Source organism: Arvicanthis niloticus, chromosome 10 (genome assembly GCF_011762505.2).
Source record: "Arvicanthis niloticus isolate mArvNil1 chromosome 10, mArvNil1.pat.X, whole genome shotgun sequence".
Taxonomy (NCBI): domain Eukaryota; kingdom Metazoa; phylum Chordata; class Mammalia; order Rodentia; family Muridae; genus Arvicanthis; species Arvicanthis niloticus.
Window position 1 is genome coordinate 60,935,396 of NC_047667.1, and position 19,667 is coordinate 60,955,062.

The 19,667-nt window shown below is 44.3% G+C and overlaps 1 protein-coding gene across 1 annotated transcript in view; it reads left to right on the forward strand.

Annotated features, from left to right (window-relative positions):
- The first annotated feature begins 491 nt into the window (after window positions 1-491).
- Esrrg (estrogen related receptor gamma) overlaps window positions 492-19,667 on the forward strand; it is a 613,235-nt gene continuing 594,059 nt past the window's right edge. Inside the window, exons 1-2 of the mRNA XM_076941590.1 lie at window positions 492-631; window positions 856-941. The gene's annotated coding sequence lies outside the window, so the exon portion shown is untranslated. The remainder of the gene's footprint in view (window positions 632-855; window positions 942-19,667) is intronic.

Genomic DNA, 19,667 nt, shown 5'->3' on the forward strand with positions numbered 1-19,667 from the left:
GTGTGAACCCCCGTGGAAAAAGGCATCTGCCTCCCGAGGCAGTTTAGGGGGGGAGAGAGCTAAGCGAGGAAGACTCACTGGTGCTATTCTGTAGCCCCAGCTGCTAGGAAATCCTGCATCTGTATAGCAAGCGAAAAGGTACCCTCCCTTCCCACCCACCCGAGTGTGTGCCACGGCTCTCCACGGTCCTTCCAGGGCTCCGAGTTCAAGGAAACTAACCGAAAGAGGTCGCTCTCACTAGAGGTCATTGTTGGGTCTGGGAAGGGCAATCCTGCCCTCCAGGTTACTCTTGTGGCTTTTAAAATTCCCCCTGTTGCAATTCCTTCTCAGATGTGGAATTGTCCAAATTTCCGTCCCGGTACCTCAAGTGAACCCCGAATCCTGGCAGTTTTCCTTTCTCCCTAAGGACTAAGGCTCCAAGTCCTCCTGGGAAACCCGCCCGGGCCTTCTCCCTCTCCCAGTACAGGGAGGATTTGCCCTTCCTGGCTCTTGAGTTGGCCACGAGTGGGGCCGAGGGGGAGCAGTACGGGAGCGCATAAAGCAAAGCAACAAAACTGCTGGAAATTCTAGAGATATTAAAATGCAACCCGTGCCAGGAGGATGACAAGGAATGTCGGGTCTTTCTCTCAAGGTGTGTGGGTGGGGTGGGGGGAGGGTCCTTCACACATTTACAACCACTCCTCTCATTTGTTAGCTGACTCCTTCTAAAAGTTTGCTATTTATAGTCTACACCCGGCAGCCCGAACCCTGCGCCCGCCCGATTCCTGGTGCGGAGTGCTAGAGGTCCTCGCGGCTCCTGGCGGCCGTCTCGCTGGCGTCCGGTGACTTGTTTGTGTTGGTTTTCCCCTCTTGCAGCCGGCGACCGGGCGGACATCCTCGGGGACCCCCAAAGCCACCCACTCCCAAGAGCTCGGAGAGTCGCTCTGCACGCGCGGGACCTTGTGAGTTGGCGCCGAGCCTCCGGTAACCCGCGCGCGGGAGGCGCTGTCGCTTGCCTCGGCGACCTCGCCGGTCGCGTCGTCCCCAGCTTCTGTCCCCTCCGACCTCCAGCCGGGCGCTCTAGCTCCCTCTCTTCCTGCTGTCACACGCACACCCTTTCCATTTCTGTGCACACCCACCCCCGCACCCCAGTTTCCCGCTCTAGCCTGCTGTCAACTTAAAGCCGAGTTTGCTTCTAGACTCCAAGAGAAAAGAGCCAAGCAGCCTCTCGGCGGGAGGCGGCTGTGTGCACGGTGCGTGCCGGAGACTGTGCGGGGCCGGGCGGGGAGTCTCCGACCCGAGGGCGCTAGGAGCCCGCCGAAGGCGCGGTCCTGGGGGAGGGGATGAGGTGCGTCCAGCTGAGGACCTTGCCCTGTAGCTTTGGCCGCGGCGCCCGTGTAGCTGGCGGTCTGGAGCCACCCGGCTGCTGTGCGATCACCGATTGGTCTTAATCACAACCCCTCAAATCACTACTGAGCAGAAAAGCGAGGAAAGAAGGGACAGCTGTGGCCCTAGACTGGTCAGAAGGTGTCAGGGTAAGGTCCCTCAGCTCCAGCCAGGCACACTGGACTCTGCTATCCGTTTTTCCAACGAATGGATGCAGGTAGAGCTTGCTTAAGGCGGGGCAGATGGTGACTAAGGGGAGACCTTGACCTTGTCCCTTTTCGCCTAAGCGTCGGGGCCTCAGACTCTGTGCTTTTAGAAATCAGAGTCTGAGGGTTGGTGAGTCTTGAAAGCTCTCCCGACCCCGGGGCGAGAGGAGCTCTCAGGCATGCGTGGACAGCAGCGACGGGAGAGCTCCGGGTGGTTGTGCGCGCTCAGCCTTGGTCAGACACGCTTTCCCGCAGGCGCGCTGTAGCCCGCTTGTGGCTCCTTCCTGGTGTGTCAAAGTGTCCTTTGCAATCTTGGCAGAGGCACGGTCTAGATGGAGAGAGACGCAGGGAAGGTTGTGACTGCAGAATACTGGTCTCTTATCAGTTCGGCGGAAAACTAGAGCGCAGGGTGTTAGGAGCCAGGAAATGTACAATATGGGATCCGTGTCCCTGCCGCATGTCCTTGCCTAGTGCCTCCGTGGCAAGCATCTCCATGCAATTCATCAATTTCCCCGATATAGTGGACTTGACTTTTAGGACCCTTCCTGGAACCCCATCCCGCTCAAAACTGTCAAGGCTGCTTTGCCGATAGACTGGGGAAGGGGGAAGGCTATGCTCAGACTTGTAGTGATGTCTTACAAGTGTGGCAGTGGGCCTTCTCTGCACATCAGATTTTCCCCACTGCCCACAGGACAAAGGGATGGCATGTTGGGTGTTGCCGGCTTCCTGCCCACCTCCCTCCAGTCTCCACACTGCAGGACCTGTCTGGTTCAGGCTGGATGGTGGGCACCCACACCTAGTCCTGATCTGCCCAGATTTTCACCTCAGCCAGCTTGAGACAGTTTGCTGTTCCTCTGCCAAAAGCAAAAGCGTTTCTGCCACTATCCCCAGGCAGCTCGATGGTTAGGAAACTGGTGGCATTGACGCTTACTGTCCAAATCTGGGAGTAGAAGCACTATGTCTTAATCTCTCTTCCACCTACTTCTCTTCTATCCCTCCCACGATGTCCAATCCGCATCGTAAGAGTTGCTTGTTCTGTGCCTAAAAGGGAGGAGAGAATGGAAGGAGGGAGGGGAGGAAGGAGGAGAAAAAGAAGGGAAGAACAAAGAGGAATCAGGCACAATGAAAGTAGTCAGGCCTCTGTAAATAGAATGGCCCCTTGCTGGTTGCTGTTTGTGTGGGCTTTGAAAGGAACTGATGCTTCAGAGAAGGGTAGTAGCCAGTAAACCAAGCCTTTCCTCATCCCCAGGACGTGGACCTTTCCTATTTCCCTTGCTTAGAAGATATTGGTTAGAGGTGGAGAAAGCCAAGCACCCCTCCCTGCAGCCCAGGCTATTCTACTTTGGTGTAAACTCTGGTTCTCAAGCTTGAATGCAGCCCAAGAGGCTCCTGGACTTCCCGAAAGCATTTGGCTTGTATCAGTTTTGCTATCCTCAGTCTCCTCCAGGCATTTGGATGTGCCCTTGGGACTAGGAAGCTTTGCTTTGACATAATTTCATGCCACTGTGCTGTTGCTGGAATTCCTGGCTTCTGTGTTCCCTGGTACAGGTTCAGGTCTGTTCTCTGCACTTGTCTTGAGATGGCTTCCGACCCCCTGGATCTTTCCCCACAGGTCTTTAGTGAAGTTCTCCTTCAGAGTGTGAAATATTTGTGGCGATTCCACTAAGCAGATAAGACCAGAGGAGAACCAGTCAGGGTAAGAAAGGCAGTAAGCAGAGAGACCTGTTTGGTTTTAAGTCAATAATGAACGAGAAAGAGTTGTTCAATATGGCCAATTTCAAGGAACTCTGGACAGCGGCAGAAAGGAGTGTCCTTTATAAGTTAGCCCCAACAGATGTGACTGGAGTAGGCAAGACGGAAGGCTTCCAGGCTCCTCTTGCATGACCTTCTGTTATGGTTACAGAGAGTTGCTACGTTTAAATCTTCATTTTCCTCCTTTTTATTTTTTTTTTTCTTTTGGTGGCTACTGAATGCCCTGGAGTGATCAGCCCAAACTCTCTCAGACCAAGAGAATTTTATATCCCTAAATTCTCTTGCTGGAGAACTACAGTTCCTCTTTTCTTTAGACCCACCTCCATGACTTTGGCTGCAAACTGCACTTTGGTTGAGGGGCAAGGGTGTCTGGACGACTCTACTCTGAGGGACTAAGATGACCTCAGAGTCAGTCGCATTACCTTTCTTACTCCCCCAGCTAAATATTGCTGGAAGAAGGAATATACCTGCTTGGATAGAATCACAGGACAATCCTTTAGCTTCCTGCTTTTCCACTCTGACCCCGCCCCCAACACAACAGGGCTTTTCCTGGGTGAGGGAGCTTAGCTTCCCACTTTGGGATATTCCCAGCCTAGATGCTGCCTGCTTCGTGGTATCTATTTGCAGAAGGTGATAGTAAGCTTTCCTTATCAGTTTTATTTGGGCATTACATTTACACATTTCCTGGCAAAGAGCTGGGACAGAGATGCAGGTGGCAGGAGAGAAGGGACAGAGGAAGGAACTGTCCTGTACAAAAATCTCACGTGTCTCTGCCATGTCTCCTCATTGTTCCATGTGCCACTTCATCACGAACCTTAAGTGAAAGAAAGAGACCTCATAGATTCTGTGACTAGTTCAACCACACCTTCAGGGTGAAGTCTGTGTTCTGGCCAACGACTTTCACAATCTGACTGCCCACACCATTTAAAGCCTAAATAGTTCTCTGTGCCCATCTTTGTCTCACGATTTTTTTTGAAATTATTTTTTATTGGATATTTTATTTACAGTTCAGATGTTATCCTTTTTCCCCATCCCCCCACCCAGAAACCTCCTATCCCATCCTCCCTCCTCCTGCTTCTGTGATGGTGTGCCCCCACCCACCCACCCACTCCTACCTCATTGCCCACTAATGCTGATTTTGACAGAAAGTAAAAATGTTTCTTTTCAACTTCTTGTTCACCTTCAACAATTGGTTGAAACAACAGGTTGATTTCAATTTCTGTTTCTCAAATTACTTACAATAACAGTGCAGGAACCAGGCTGTGTTTAGCTTCTGTGGGGCAGGGTGATTCACTCCACAGTTTCCCAGGTCGTTCTGGCTAAAACTGCTTTTGTTCTCATCTGAGTTAGACACATACTTGAGATGAAAGAAAAGGATTTGAAAAAACTAGAATTTTTAAATACTTCCCCCCTCCCCTCCCTCTCCCTTTCCTTTCTCCTCTCCCTCTTCCTCCTTCTTATGCAGGTTTGGAATAAATCTGGTCATGTTAACATTTAAAGATATGTCATAAAAGATCAATGTGACTTTTTATATAGTAAATTATTTGAGGTATTTTTCAAGTCATAGGTCAGGTTGTTTTGTTTTTTAAAGATTTATTCATTTCATGTATGTTAGTACACTGTCACTATGTTCAGACGCACCAGAAGAGGGCATCAGATCCTATTACAGATGGTTCTGAGCCACCATGTGGTTGCTGGAAATTGAACTCAGGACCCCTGGAAGAGCAGCTAGTGCTCTTAACCATCTCTCCATCTCTCCAGCCCCCATAGGTCAGATTGTTAAGGCAACTCCAGAAAACTGTCCATTTCAAGGGAATTGGCCAAGATGCCCATTTCAGACACTTATAGTTTACTTTACTGTATACCTTTATGGCTTTATTCTCTTATCCAATTACTTAGAGATCAATTGTTTGGACAAGCATCTACTTAAACAGACTTCTCCCCATTTTAAAAATGTATCCAAATTTCCCACTCATGCAACCTACTTGATAAATGTTTGCAGCTCAGAAAAAATAAAATAGAGAAGGTGTAGTATGTTTCAGAAGCCTGGTTGCTAAAGCTGTATTTTATTATTGTTTTTTTAATTTTTATTTTGAAATATTAGAGATTAAACCCATGGCCTCGTACATTCTAGGGAAGCACTCAGCCACCAAGCTGCACCTCAAGACTGAAAGCCTTATTCTATTGCTAATGTTGTAATAGTAAATAAAGCACAAACCAAAGGAAGAGTGGGAGAAACGTATGTCATCTTTTCCAGGAAGGATTGCTGAATAATCAGTTTGTCTCCAGTACTCTTTATTTCCCTATATCAGATTGGTCTACCGGACTCACTTACCTGATGACAATTAAAGAAAGGTTCACATTACTGATCTCAGAAATTCTATCCCCCTTCCTTTCTTTCTAGTAGGATTAATGTGCAAATAGTTTTAATTACACATTTCAGTGTAATTAGCAAGGAGAAGGTTCCACACATATCCCTTAATCGATGGTGGCCAAATTGGCTAAACTGTTTACAGAGGATATTTGAAAATGGGGAATGTAACTTAGGGTGGATTAATGCTTCTTTAGGCAAACTGATAAACTCAAAAATGCCTCTCAAGGGCAAGAGGCTCAAGACCACCGTCACAGGAGAAAGATCTTTAGTGTGCAGTGCCTAGGGTGGAGCTCCAGTGTTCAGAGAAGAAGGCATGTCAAGGACATGTGACACACTTGTTGAAGTCCCAGCACTAAAAAATAAACAAATATTGAGGTGATATATTTTGTAGGTAGATGGAGCCTTTGCCTTTTTTGACTGGAGCCTTAAAATTCTAGTTGTTTTATTTTTAAATGTAGTAAAGTTTGATAGCAAAAATTTATGATTTAAGAGAAAGAGAGAAAGTGTGTGTGTGTGTGTGCGCATGTGTTGACCATGTACATGTTTGTGTGGGTGTGAGTGTGTGTTCATGTACATGAATGTCCATGGAAGTAGACTTCAGAGGTAGATGCTGGATATCCTCTTAGAGCTCTCTGTATATATGCATGTATGTATGTGTATGTGTGTATGTATGTATGTGTGTATATATGTGTGTGTATGTGTGTATATGTATGTGTGTGTATGTATGCATGTATGTATGTGTGTATGTATGTATGTATGTATGTGTATATGTATGTGTGTGTGTGTGTGTATGTATGTATGGAACACATACACACACATGAGAGTGTGTAGAGGCCAGAGTACAACTTTAAGAAGTGAGTTTCCCCTTCCACCTCTGAGGCAGGGTCTCTTGCTGTTTCTTCTTCAGTGCTGCTAGTTACCCACTCAGCAACCTCTGAGCTTCCTGGTCATTCCCCTGTCTCCACCTCCAGTCTCTATGTAGGGAATATGGGATTACAGACATCTCCCACATCCAGCTTCTTCCATAGGAACTGTTTCTGTGGGTCCTGGGTATCTAAGCCAGTCATCAGGCCTTCAGGGCTATGGCTTTTTACTGTTGAGCCACCTCCCTGGACCCCATTTTTGAGCCAGGGTCTCTCATTGGCCTGGAGTTGATCAATTCACCTACACTCAGTCACCAACAAGCTGTGGTGAGCCACCTGTCTCCACTCCCTTCCCCCAGCTCTGGAATTATAAACAGCAAGGAGCCTGCTGTTCTTTCCTTGTGGATCCAAGCTCAGGTCTTCATGCTTGCAAGGTCAGGACTTTCCAACTGAGTCATCTGTCTCCCCAGCTCCCAATTTTGATGAATGCCAGTTTCAGTAGTTACTTCTGATAATGGGTACATTCTGCATCCAATGACTCGATTTAAACACAGCTCCTGAAAAGAACCAAAACTCACAAAACAGGACTTCTAAATAAGAGGACTCTTCTGTATCATCTCCACTTTGTCAAATACTGACTGCCACAGAGCAGGAGAAACTACCTCTGTTGTTCAGGAAAGGACAGGGAAGTGGGTGCGGCTCCACTGACCTTTTCACTAGAAGACATTCTAGCTTATCCAGAAGAGGGATACTCTGTGAATGAGACCTTTTATCTCCAGGTGATGGCCATTGCTGTTTTAAAATTATTACTATCAACTTCATCTACTAAAAAATTTCAAATTGTCTCTTCTGTTTAAATAACATTAAGGATCTGCCTTGAGCCAATAAGAACCAGGAAAATGTAGTTGACAGGCTGGTCCTACGTTAGCAGTTTCTAGGCCACGGGCCTGGGTAGTCAGATAATCTGCTGGTAAATTTCCTGGAAGAAAGGTCTTGGAGTCAGAAGGGAAAGTAAATTATTACAAGACATTGTTAAAAAGTTAGCTGGCACAGCGGTTCATGACTGTAATACTAGCATCCTAGAATCCAAGGCAGGGAGATAGCTATGGGCTCATGGCTAGCCTAGGCTGCATAATGAACTTCTGTCTTAATACACCACTACAGAGTTAGTAAAAGAGAATGCATAGAAATGAATCCTGTAGAAGGTAAAGCCATCTCTTAACTCCAAAGGGTTACTACATTGAACAATGCATTTATTGATTGAAGTAATACACACATTGGTTTGAATCACATTTTTATTTCACTTAGTTATTGAGTTATGGAATAGCAAGGCCTGTTGCAAATGCAGATTTAAGACCTCTGATTTTTCCAGTTGACTTTCTAGACTGGGTTTCTGTGTGTGTTATTTTGTGGAGGGTGCTATTGGGTAAAACACTGGACACTTTATAAATGCCACGTATACTTATTACCAGGCAATAGTCCTGAGAAATTCCAGGGTCACACATTCCTCCTCTATGGCGTTATTCCTTCTCTCAGAGTTATGATGGGGATAAGGCTGAAGGAATGCATATGAGACATCAAACAGTTTGAAGTGCGTTGTTCATTTTCTTGTTTACGTAGGTATCATCCGAAGTCCTAAAGTTATTCTCAAAACAAGCTGAACATAGTGAGACATGCTTGTAACACACAGTACTCAAGAGGCTGAAACAGAAAGATCCTGAGTTCAAGGCATTTCTGGGATATATAGAAATACCAATACTACTATAATTACAATGGCATATAAGAAACACAGCTGGGGGATGTGATCCATAGTATGTAGTATGTAGTATTCAGTATGTAGTTCAGTAGCAGAATGCTTGTGTAGTGTGTAAGATGACTAGTTTTCATCTTCAGCAAAACACATGCACACACATGTGCACACACGCACATGTGCACACACGCGTGCACATGCGCACATGTGCACACACGCGTGCACATGCGCACATGTGCACACACGCGTGCACATGCGCACATACTTTCTCAAACAGTATTGTAAACTATGAACTCTCATTTCTCTGCATTTTTAAGGTTGAACAAATGGCACACATTCATGTAACTAATAAGAGGCAGAGCTGGAGTTTTTGTTTACTTGTGTTATGAGTCACAGACCCATGTAACCCAACTTGTCTTTCAACATGCTATATAGGCAAGTCCGGCTTTGAACTCCTAATCTTTCTCCTTCTACCTTTTGATGACTGGAATGGCAGGCCACTGCCACCACTACATGCAAGGAATAGATACTAAAACACAGAGTTTAGTTCTAGAATCCTTGTACTGGACTATCTGCTATACAGTATAATGACCGCTTAAAATTAAATACCTCCAGGTTTCTAAGGAAAACCTAAATCTATATATTATCTGATCCAATGTGTATCAATTGGTTAACTATTACCTTACCAGACTTCTCTTGAAGCATGGAAAGTTCTAGCAACACCAGACTGGCTTCCTCCATCCTGTTAGAGCTATAATCAAGTGAAGTGCGTTATTTCTGTCGCCTGTTCAAAGCCACCCAGCTTGGTTTGGTTGCTCTCTTTTCTACATGCCCGAGGCCTAGATTCAGCCATTTTGATCAGCCTACAATTAATATAGGCTGAAGGCAGGGAGAAAAACCATTATAACCAAAGCACATAGAGGAAAGCCAACGCTAACCAGGAAGAGGAGCTTCTGGCACAAGCTCAGTTCTACAAAGGCCTTTCTTGTTAGCAGTGACCTGACCACAGAGCAATGACTCCTGGAGTTGTTTGGTGAGTTGCTGTTTCTTCTGGTTTGGACCTGTTATTTCCAGCTTGAGGAGGAGCAGTGACGATCATCAGATCTTCACAGGATCCTTCCCTGGAGGAGGGAGGGGTGAAGCTCATGAAGAATCCCTCTCACTTCATAACTTTATGTAGATGAAGGAAGGCTGGGATGGGGGGGTGGGGTGTGCTTCCAAGGCAGTGTGGCTGTATCTTCAGTGGTATAGGTGCCTCTTTTTGTGATTTATAGATGCTGAGGTAGAATTCTTCAGTGAGGAGGTGGACTTGGGTGGAATAAATCTTTCCTACCTTCTTCCTTCCTTCCCTCCCTCCCTCCCTCCCTCCCTCCCTTCCTCCCTCTTTCCCTCCCTCTTTCTCCCTTCCTCCCTTCCTCCCTTCCTCCCTTCCTCCCTTCCTCCCTTCCTCCCTTCCTCCCTCTTTCCCTCCCTCTTTCTCCCTTCCTCCCTTCCTCCCTTCCTTTCTCTCTCTCTCTCTCTCTCTCTCTCTCTCTCTCTCTCTCTCTCTCTCTCTCTCTCTTTCTTTCTTTTTGGTTTTGGTTTTTAAGACAGGGTTTCTCTGTGTGGCCCTGATTGTTCTGGAACTCTGATTGTAGACCAGCCTGGCCTTGAACTCAGAGATCTGCCTGCTTCTGAGTCCTGAGTGCTGGGATTACAGGCGTGCGCCACCACTCCTAGTGGAATTTTGTCTTAATCTGTTCATGACCTCTTTATCTAGCATGGAGAGAAATACATGCTTCTTTCCAGAGCCACAGGATCCTCTTTAAAACATGCAGCAAGCACTTAAAACAAAGTTTACAGATCACAAAGATATGCTGGGAATATGCCTTGGTCTAGAGAGTGCCTTTATAGCATGTCCAAAGCTCTGGCTTTGATCCTTAGTGCTGGATAAATAAGGCATGATATCACATATTAGTTCTTGGGGTGCTGAAAGTAGGAGGATTAGGAGTTTGTGGTCATCTTCAGTTGTACAGTGAGTTCAAGACCATCTGCATTCCATGAGGCTGTTTAAAAGACCCATCAGAGTGGGTATAAACAAAACCAGCTTCACTGCAGGATAGTTTACCAGCTTGGTTGACATGGTTGCCCATGGTACAGTTGGGTCAGTCCTGCTTTCTCTCTCTTTCAATATCAGAAACCTCGTTTATGCTGCCATGATTTTGTGCTATGATTGTTTTTCTCCTTAAAATACAACAGGATGGTTACACAGCTGCAGAAATCCTGTGTTGTTGAGCAGTGTGTGTTTTCTGCCTGTGGGCTTCCAAGGCAGGACTTCATGCATGCTTTCCTTTCCTTTCACAGTGCTGTGGGGTAGGTGGGTTTAGCAATGGTGGCATGAATCCATAGAGGGAAGAAGCATGGCTCAGGAATTATTTTCTATGATGGTCTAATTAGGGAACAACCCTGCACCTGAAACCCATCCCTCCAATACCAAGTCTCTGTCTCTGATAACATGAAAATAACCCATAGTTTCCAGACAGACGTTAACGTGTGTTTTACCTCCAAAAAATTTCTTGGGAAGCTCAATTTCTTCTTAGAATTCAATATAGGAAGCTGTCCGGAGCAGACAGGTCTCTAATGAAAATGAACATTAATACTGAAATGTTTGTCATGTCAATTGTAAGGATTTCTGATGTTTTGAAAACCAACTATCCATGTAAGGTAATCTGGACTGTTGCCTGTTAACTCCACTCAGCTATTTCTAAATAAAACATAGAGAACACCCTTATAATAAACTCCAAGTCATGAATTTGCTATAGTCCCTTAACTCACAGGCTGACCATCTCAAATCAGTTAAAAAAAAGTTAAAGAAGGACTGGGTCTAAGCTTTGTATTCCTAAGTGTGTTATACTGGTACAATGCCTATGAGAGTAACAATATTCATCTCACTCTTATATCACTAAGAAGCTCATGCCAATGAAAACCTTAAAATTTGTAATCAAAGTAAATTGGTGCCATTTAAGAATTTATATCTTCATCTTGATATTAATTATACAGATTTCTACTAATAGGTTATGGCTATGCAATTAACCCCTAGCTAATCCTCTCTATTCCCACAAAACCACTACTTTTCCCTAGAAAGACAGTCCAACATTTACCACCTTAGTCCCCAAGCCCAGGGAATTGAGCATCCTTGGAGTTACTCCAGTTGTGGTGAGACAGCCACTAGGTAAGAATTGCCACTTTCCTTCTACAGACAAATTACTGTCCAGAAAAGGACACACTTGCAGAATAGTCTACTGATTATATCTGCCTAGACAGAGTAATCAGCCCTTAATAATTCTGCAGCACTGTCTGTCAGATGATCCTGGGCCAGAAGGCAGAAGAACAGATGCTTTAACGTTTTGAAGTAGAGCGAGTGTCCAGGTGTTCAGAGGTCTCTATAAATTGGCTAAGTTTTAGAAGCTATGCTTTGTGCTTCCCACAATTATAGTTAACTCAGTCATTCTGGATTTCTGACGGGGTTGAAAATTTATAGCTATTTACCTTGAGAGAAAAGATTTGAGTGGATGGTCGTCAGCTGACATTCATCCTAAGTTCAGAACTAAATGTTTTAGTTAGGATAGATGACAGAGGTGCTGGTTAGTCAACAAAAGGATGGACTGGGTATTAGGACTATCTTGTACCTCACTGGTACAAATTGGCATAATTATGCTCTAATTGTATTTTGAGAGAAAAGTTTCATTTTAACAGGAAGGGTGATGTGTAGGAGGAGCTAAGGTAGGACAAGTACTGAGAGGAAGAAAAGGAGTAAGAAGAGGAGAAGAAGAAGAGGAGAAGCTAGGTGATGAAAGAGAGAAAGAGGGGGGAGACAGGGAGGCAGATGTTCATGTATCTCCACCAGTCAGAGATAGTTGTTATATCTAGGTTGGTTAGTGGGTTACACCTCTGATTGAACAATTCCAAACTTATAAAGCCTATGGTTAACATTTTAAAAAAAAAAATATATATATATATATATATATATATATATATATATATATATATATAAATGCAAAAAGGAAAAGGGGGCATGGGATAGGGGTTTCCTAAGGGGGGTGGGGGGGGAATGGGGAAAGGGGATGGCATCTGAAGTGTAAATAAAATATCTAATAAATTTAAAAAAAAGATTTCTTGGGAAATACGTTTCAAATACATTTCTGAAGTCATGGGTTTCATAGCTTTCATTAAAGGATGCTCCAAAGCCGTGTAGGAACTCCTGCGTCCTATGACTGTCAGAGGGGATTTGAGTTGTGCTGCTTTCCAGACTCTCCAGTTTCCTTTATATAGAAAGCCAGCGGTGTGCAGAACATATCAGTGAATTCCATTGACCTTGGAAGGACCTATGATGCTAGTCTAGATACAGAGTGTCATCCATGAACACGGGACCCACTATATCTCCCCATCCCCCCCCCCCCCAGGATGGTGGTGTCCTCATATTATAGTGCACATATGTCTCTGCTGTGAACATTGGGGACAGGCTATAGTCAAAGGCTGTTGCCCAGGAGTCTGTGTCAGCTTGGGGCTGTCTTTGAAGGTTCTGGGTTAGGTGTAGGTTTGGACATAGAGTGGATACTGAAGGTGTCTCTGTTCTCTCCAGAAGATGCCTGAGGCAGAGGAGTATCTACCTGTCTTCCAATGAGTCTGAGACCCTCTTGGGACTAGTCAATGTGAAGACGGTAGTACCATAGGAAACTCATGCCAATCCACCTAAACCAATGACTACAATTCATTAGAGGGACTCCTGCCCACTGGCTAGGTACATAGGAAGAAGTTATTATCAAGGCTGACCTTTTGCCTATGCCATGTCTATCTTGGCCAAGATATCTCTGGGGATAAGGAAAATAGAGGCAATTTTGCTGAGTTACCTTAATCCCAATATGTAGCTAATCCTCTTCCCTCCTCACTTCTCTCTCCACCTCCACACTCCCCTCTGCTCCCTTCCCTCCCCTTCCCACCCCTTCTCTTCTTCCCTCCCATTCCTTCTTCTCCTGTTCCATCACCACCACCACCTTCTCTTCTTCGTCCTCCCCCTTTTCCCCTTCCTTCTCCTCCTCTTCCTTCTCTTCCCCCACCTCTCTACTGTCAGGAAGTATCTGTATCTAAACAGGCAGGCTTGGCAACTGCTCAGATAAGCCAGGAGCAGTGTCCTCACCTGATGGATAGGTTTAAATAGTTTAAGCTTCTGACATTTATCAAATTACACTGAAACCTTCCACAACACCATTTCTCTTCACAGGCATGCAGACTTCTTAAGGACGCCTTTTAATATTTGCTTTTCTTAGTTATCATCACATTCAAAGATGTGTCACTATTTTTTTTTTTTTTTTTTTTTTTTTTTGTTAAGTGCGTACTGTACACATAAGCAGGCCTTAACCACCCTTGCTTTCTTGTGCTTACGTAAAATGAAATAAAGACATGTCACACTGTCCCAATAACTCAGGTAGCCATTATGTGAACATTATGTTCTCGAGGCAAATTATATTCTCAGCGTTTCCAGAGTTGTTTGAATAAATGTTTAGCTCTTTACTGAGAGGCCTCCTCAAGGCTCTGTGTGCTGACCTCCTTGGCTCACATGTGAGCTGGTCTCCTCGGCTCACACTCTTATGGAATTTACTCTTCTCATTGCTCCCACTGATGAAGAAGACTAGAAGTTGGTGGCTGCCTGCATGAAAACTGTACTTGAGGTTTCCTCAGAAAGAGTGGGTCCCAAACATACATCTGCTAAGTGTGAAATGGAAGGGTTATCAGCACCATGATAGGCTTCGGGGAGCTTCCTCTTGTCCTGAAGATTAGAGAAGGCTCTGTCCAAGAGATGGTTTTGAGAGCACAGGTAGAATTGGTGAGCTTTTGACAAGGGAAGAAATGGGCCTGGGTTTTTATATAAGAAGTCATGAATGTGAATAGACACAGGAGTGGATGATGTAAGGTTACTGGGAACTCAGTAGAAGTATGTTTAGGATGGAGGGAGAGGGGGCCTAATCAGGAAGAAGATGAGGACTAATATCATCCAGGGTTCCTTAGGTACCACATACTGTAAGGTCTATGGCCTAGCTATCTTCAATATTTAGTCTCACGTCAAGCAAACCAGATTGTTAATGATTGTTGTACTATATCCACCGTGTAGCTCTCTTACTGGAAAGTTATTGCTAAGAAGTACAATTTTTACCAGGATGGAGGTCAAGCAGTTGTTATCAGCGGTAGACAGTGCGTCATATCCTTTCCACTGAATCAATTAGGGACCCAGGATACCTTTTCTATCATGGGCAACAGATAGGGATGGGAATAAGCAAAGAGGCTTTGACATCGCAGTGGAAGGAGAACCATGAAAGGAAGAAGGCTTTACCTGCTGAGAAGTGAATCTGCTTCGGGTTGAGCTCTGAGCTGTGTGAATTGTCTCTCAGAGCATCTGGAATTGCCTTAAGATGGGCATTATTACAGGCCCACTTTCCAGAAGTTTCCGTGCAACTCATGGCCACATAACTAGTAAGAGACAGGGCCAACATGCAGGTCTGGGCTTGTCTTCAGGGTGCTTCTCTGAGTTCAACACTGCCTTCATGCTAAGCAGTATCAAGGCCCATTGTTACTCCAGACGTCATTTGTAGGTCAAGACTGGTGGAGGTGCTCATCCGTGTAATAATTCAACTTGACAGTCAGTAGTATTAGGGTATAAAAATACATGCCTTTAGAAAGAAGGGTCTGTGGGCTGGAGACATGCTCTGTGGGGAAATAGCTTGCCTTTCATACATGAGGGCCTGAGTGTTCATCTCCGAAACCCGCATAGAGCTGGATGGGTAGGATGCATCTATAATGCCAACAGTCTTAAGGTTAGATGGTGAGAGAGTAATAGTCATTGATTTAAAACACCTTTTTTTCTCATTTTCACCTCTTTTTAACTGTCTATGCCCTTATCCTTGCTTTGGCTCACAGGACTCTGGCTCATGAGTCATCTCTGATGCAGACTTGTAGCATGGTCTCCCATCAGGAGACCCTGACAGGTCTCTCCCATCAACCTGTCAAAGGCATTCTTCATTCAACCAGGAGAGTGATGTTTCTAAAATGTAAATCTGGACACTATTTCACTCCCGTTTTATAACCCTCCTCTGATGGCTGATGGCACACATCCAAATTGCTTCATGGAGCACAGGAGGCCTTCCATGGCTCCGTCCTCAGCCTCTCCAGCCTTGTGTCTGATATGTCACAGTTCCTCACCCGAGCTCCAAGCATAGTGAGCAGTGACAAACTGCCTGATTTCTGTCTGCTTGTTTCTGTGAGTTCTTTCTGCTTGATAAATGATTGTGTGGCCTTCAAAACATAGAGGGGGTGACTCTTTACACACTCAACATGATGGTGCTGTGCCAGCCATCTTCCCAGGACAACACATTGCTCTTTTCTTGTGTCATTTGTCCTCAGGGATTCCGCTTTGGACTTGTCTGTTGGGATGTCAGCCTAGCATTAGTTGTGAGCAGAAATAGTTCTGGTTTCTACCCTGTCAGTTGCTTACACTCTTATAACAGAACAGGCTATTAATCAGATACCTTCACAGATACAGGTGAACTTATCACCCTGATAGACTATGAGGAAGTGAAAAGGGCCCAACCTAGAATTGAATTGAGATGGGAAGACAAGGGAAACTTGGACTAACAAAATGTGCTTGTGTTGAGATGTGGAAGTTGACCTATGAACCTGAGGGAAATAGTCTGCATGTAGAGAGCATGGAGAAACCCCATGGTGAGCATGCCTATAATTGCAGCCTTTAGGACACCAAAAGGAGGGTTGTAAACTTGAGGCCATCCAGGGTTGATTCCTTATTCATATCCATTTTTTTTTTCAATCAAGTGTCTGTGTGAGTGTCTATGTGTCTGTCTGCATGAGTGTCTGTGTGTCTATGTCAGCCTGAGTGTCTGAGTAAGTATGTCCCATGAGTGTGTGTGTGTGTGTGTGTGTGTGTGTTTGAGTGATTGTGTGAATGTCTGCCATGTGTGCCTGTCTGTCTGTGTGAGTATGTCCTGTGTTTTTGGATCTGTTTGTATGAGTATGTCTCCTTGTGTGTATCCGTGTGCCACGTGTGTGTGTGAATGTCCAAGGAGGTCAGAGATGCCTGAGCTTCTGAGGCTGAAATCTCAGTAGCTGTGAATTGTCTGATGTGAGTTCTGGGGATAGAATGCGGATACTCTCGAAGAATGATATATACTGAGCTCTGTCTCCAACCCCTAGCTTGGGGCACAAAGTCAGGCCTTGCTTCATATAACAAACCACCCTCACTCAGATAAAGGGGAATATAGGAACTCAATAAAAAAGAAAGTTTAGTGAGTTGTGTGAGGAAAGCACAGGAGTAGGCTGGAGCAGTAGGAATGGACAGTGAAGAATACCTGAGCCATTTACATAACAAGGGTTTTTTTTCCCCACCAGGAATTAGAGGCCATATTAAAAGAGAAAAAATACTAGAGGTTTGTTTGGCCCAAGAGTAGATCAGTTACTTGTCTAGCAAGGCTCTGAGTCCCCAGCCTTGGGATCAGGGGAGGTAAAAGATAAAGAAGACAGGAATGTTTATCCTGGGCCTGGAGAGATGTGTCAGTGGCTCTTAGTAGTAGCATCTATATTGGGCAGTGCACAACTGCCTGTAATTCCTGATCCAGAGGAAGCTGACAACCCCCCTCCTCTTCAGCATACTCTTTGAATATACTGAAATACAGACAGGCATGTGTAATTCAAAATGAAAAAAAAAAAACCTTAAAGAATTCATTTCATCTGCTGTGTGGGTAATGAGTTCAGAATTACCTAAATGGGTGATGGAAGACTTGTTCGAGAAGATGTGCTGGGATGAGGGTTGGGATGGGGGCGATGAAACAGTATTTTTAGGATTTGATACAGTGGATTCCTTAGAAGAGGTCCTTACATATGTGTATGGACGTGAAGGCTGGCTTTGGGGCTGACACGCAGTTGGAGAAATTCAACATGGAGGCTGTTTAAATGTGAGGTGCTGGTTAATCCACTTTGAGGCTATGGGAAAAACAAAATTAGATAGAAAACTTGAAATAAGAAAAGTCTGCTTGAGTTTAGCTTGGAGATTCTAGGTTACCCATGGTTAGGATGTTTCCTTTGGGCCCATGATGAGACAACACATAGAGAGAACATTTGTCAAGGAAGAAGCTTACCTCATAGCAGCCAGAAAGCTGAGAATGTGAGAGGAAGTGAGGGACAGAGGAATGGATTGGTATCCCAAGATTCTTTTCAAGAATGTACACATTGACTTAAACCTCCTTCTACAAGACCCAAGCCCTGGAAGTCACCACTGGCTCCTGAGAGTGTCACTGGCTAACAACTACACTTTTAATAGTTGGGCTTTTGGGGGGACATTTAAGATAAAAGTATGGCAGTTACCTTGGGAGGAACCAGGAGGGTTTATCCCACCAGGTTCCACATATATTTCCATTCCTTCATATTTACCATGTTATAATTACTGTTTCTCATGCTTGTGTCTCTTATGCCTATCCCTGTAACCATGTGTAATATTTGTCAAGTAACTGCCTTTGCACAAATACTCCAATTGACCCCGAAGGCCTACACATTTTCTCCCACACCAATAATAGAGAGGAAGGAACAAAACTGGAAAGACAAGTTTAGCTCAGAGGTGCAGTGCTTTAAATCTCTGGCTAAGAACTTACATTAAGACATGAACATAATTAAACTTTGAGTTTACATTTACTTTCTAATCCAACCTTTGTTTCAAATCATCCTCTGTTATTAAAAAAAAAAAAAAAAACAAAACATTACAGTGTTTACTCAAGGAACATTCTTTTCTAAGTAAATCAAAGCCAGCAGCCAAGCCAAGGGAAGACTACACAGGTGATGCTGTAAGAATCAGCCAAGCTTTTATGACAAGGACCAAATAGATTCAGAATAAATCCACAGGAAAAAGACTAGCAATACAGAAGAAATGTTATGATGACTATTTATTTTTTTCATTTGCTGTCTTTTGGTTTTGTGTTAGAGGTTAGGATTTTCTCATTAGGGCAAATCTGGAGAGAAGGTGAACATTTACATGGTCTGTGGCTGGATTCTGGAGTACATCTCTGAAGAGATTAATGTTGAAGGGCTACCCCTATTTACTGGGGTCATGGTCATAGAGAAACAGTTTCTGTCACTTTAATTTAGTCAGGGTCTTAAAAACAGCTTCTATGAGACACTTTGCACTGAGACAAAGCTGAGTCCATAAATGTCCCATGAAGTGTTTGGGATTAAAATTGACTTATGCAAGATTTGTCTGAAGCCAGTTTACAGTCATGAATGTTTGAGTTTTGTTAGCCAGGACCAGGATGAGAAATTCTTCAATTACTCCTGAAATCAGACACACTGGCCTTTGTTGTTGCCTCATTAGAAATCTGTATTATCCCCTAGACAGAGTTATTAAATTAACAGGCTGGCAAGCTAAGGGCGGGTAAGATTCTGCACAGAACCTTACCAACTTAAGACATAAGTGCATTGCTTTTGATAATGCATATTCCATGATGGGTAAGGAAGGCATTCTTGTCAGAACAACCTAAGACAGACTCAGTCTTGTTAATAAAATAACAAAGGGGGAGAAGCAGAGAGCCTTTGGGGCTGCTTGGCAAGAATCTGATATGGGCCAAGGACAAGGAAATGGGCTGCTTGGCAGCATATGACATTGGCCAAGGACAAGGAAGTAGGCTTCAGGCAGGAATCTGACATTAGGCTAGAACAAAGAAGTAATTTCAGGTAAAAATCTAAATCTTAGGCTAGAACAAAGAAGTAATCTCAGGCAGGAACCTAAATATTAGGCTAGACCAAAGAAATAATTTCAGACAGGAATCTAAGTTTTAGGCTAGAACAAAGAAGTAGGCTTCAGACATGAAAATGAGCTTGGGCTAGGACAGGAAAGTAGGCTCAGATACTTTGGTCTTTCTGATAAGCCCTTAGAAACAGTGATCATGGGAGTGTTCACGTAATTGGGTTCAATGCCTTACTTGTTCTTTGACTATTTGTGTCTATTGTCTTGCTTGTCCCTTGACTATTTGCATCTATTGTATTGCTAGTTCCTCAACCTAGAACTGACCTTAATACTTGCATGTAATCAAAATGGTATGAAAGCATAAAGGAGGAGGGGGGTGAATAGGGGGTTCTAGGGAGGGGAAATGGGGAAAGGGGATGACATCCTTATTGTAAATAAATAAAATATCCAATAATAAATAAATAAATAAATAAAATTACATAGCAAATATGAAAGATAATGCTGTATGACATATAAGACAGAGGTATCTGTTAGGATCCAAGAATTGCTGAAGGAAGACTCCTGACTCAAATCATATGCAAAG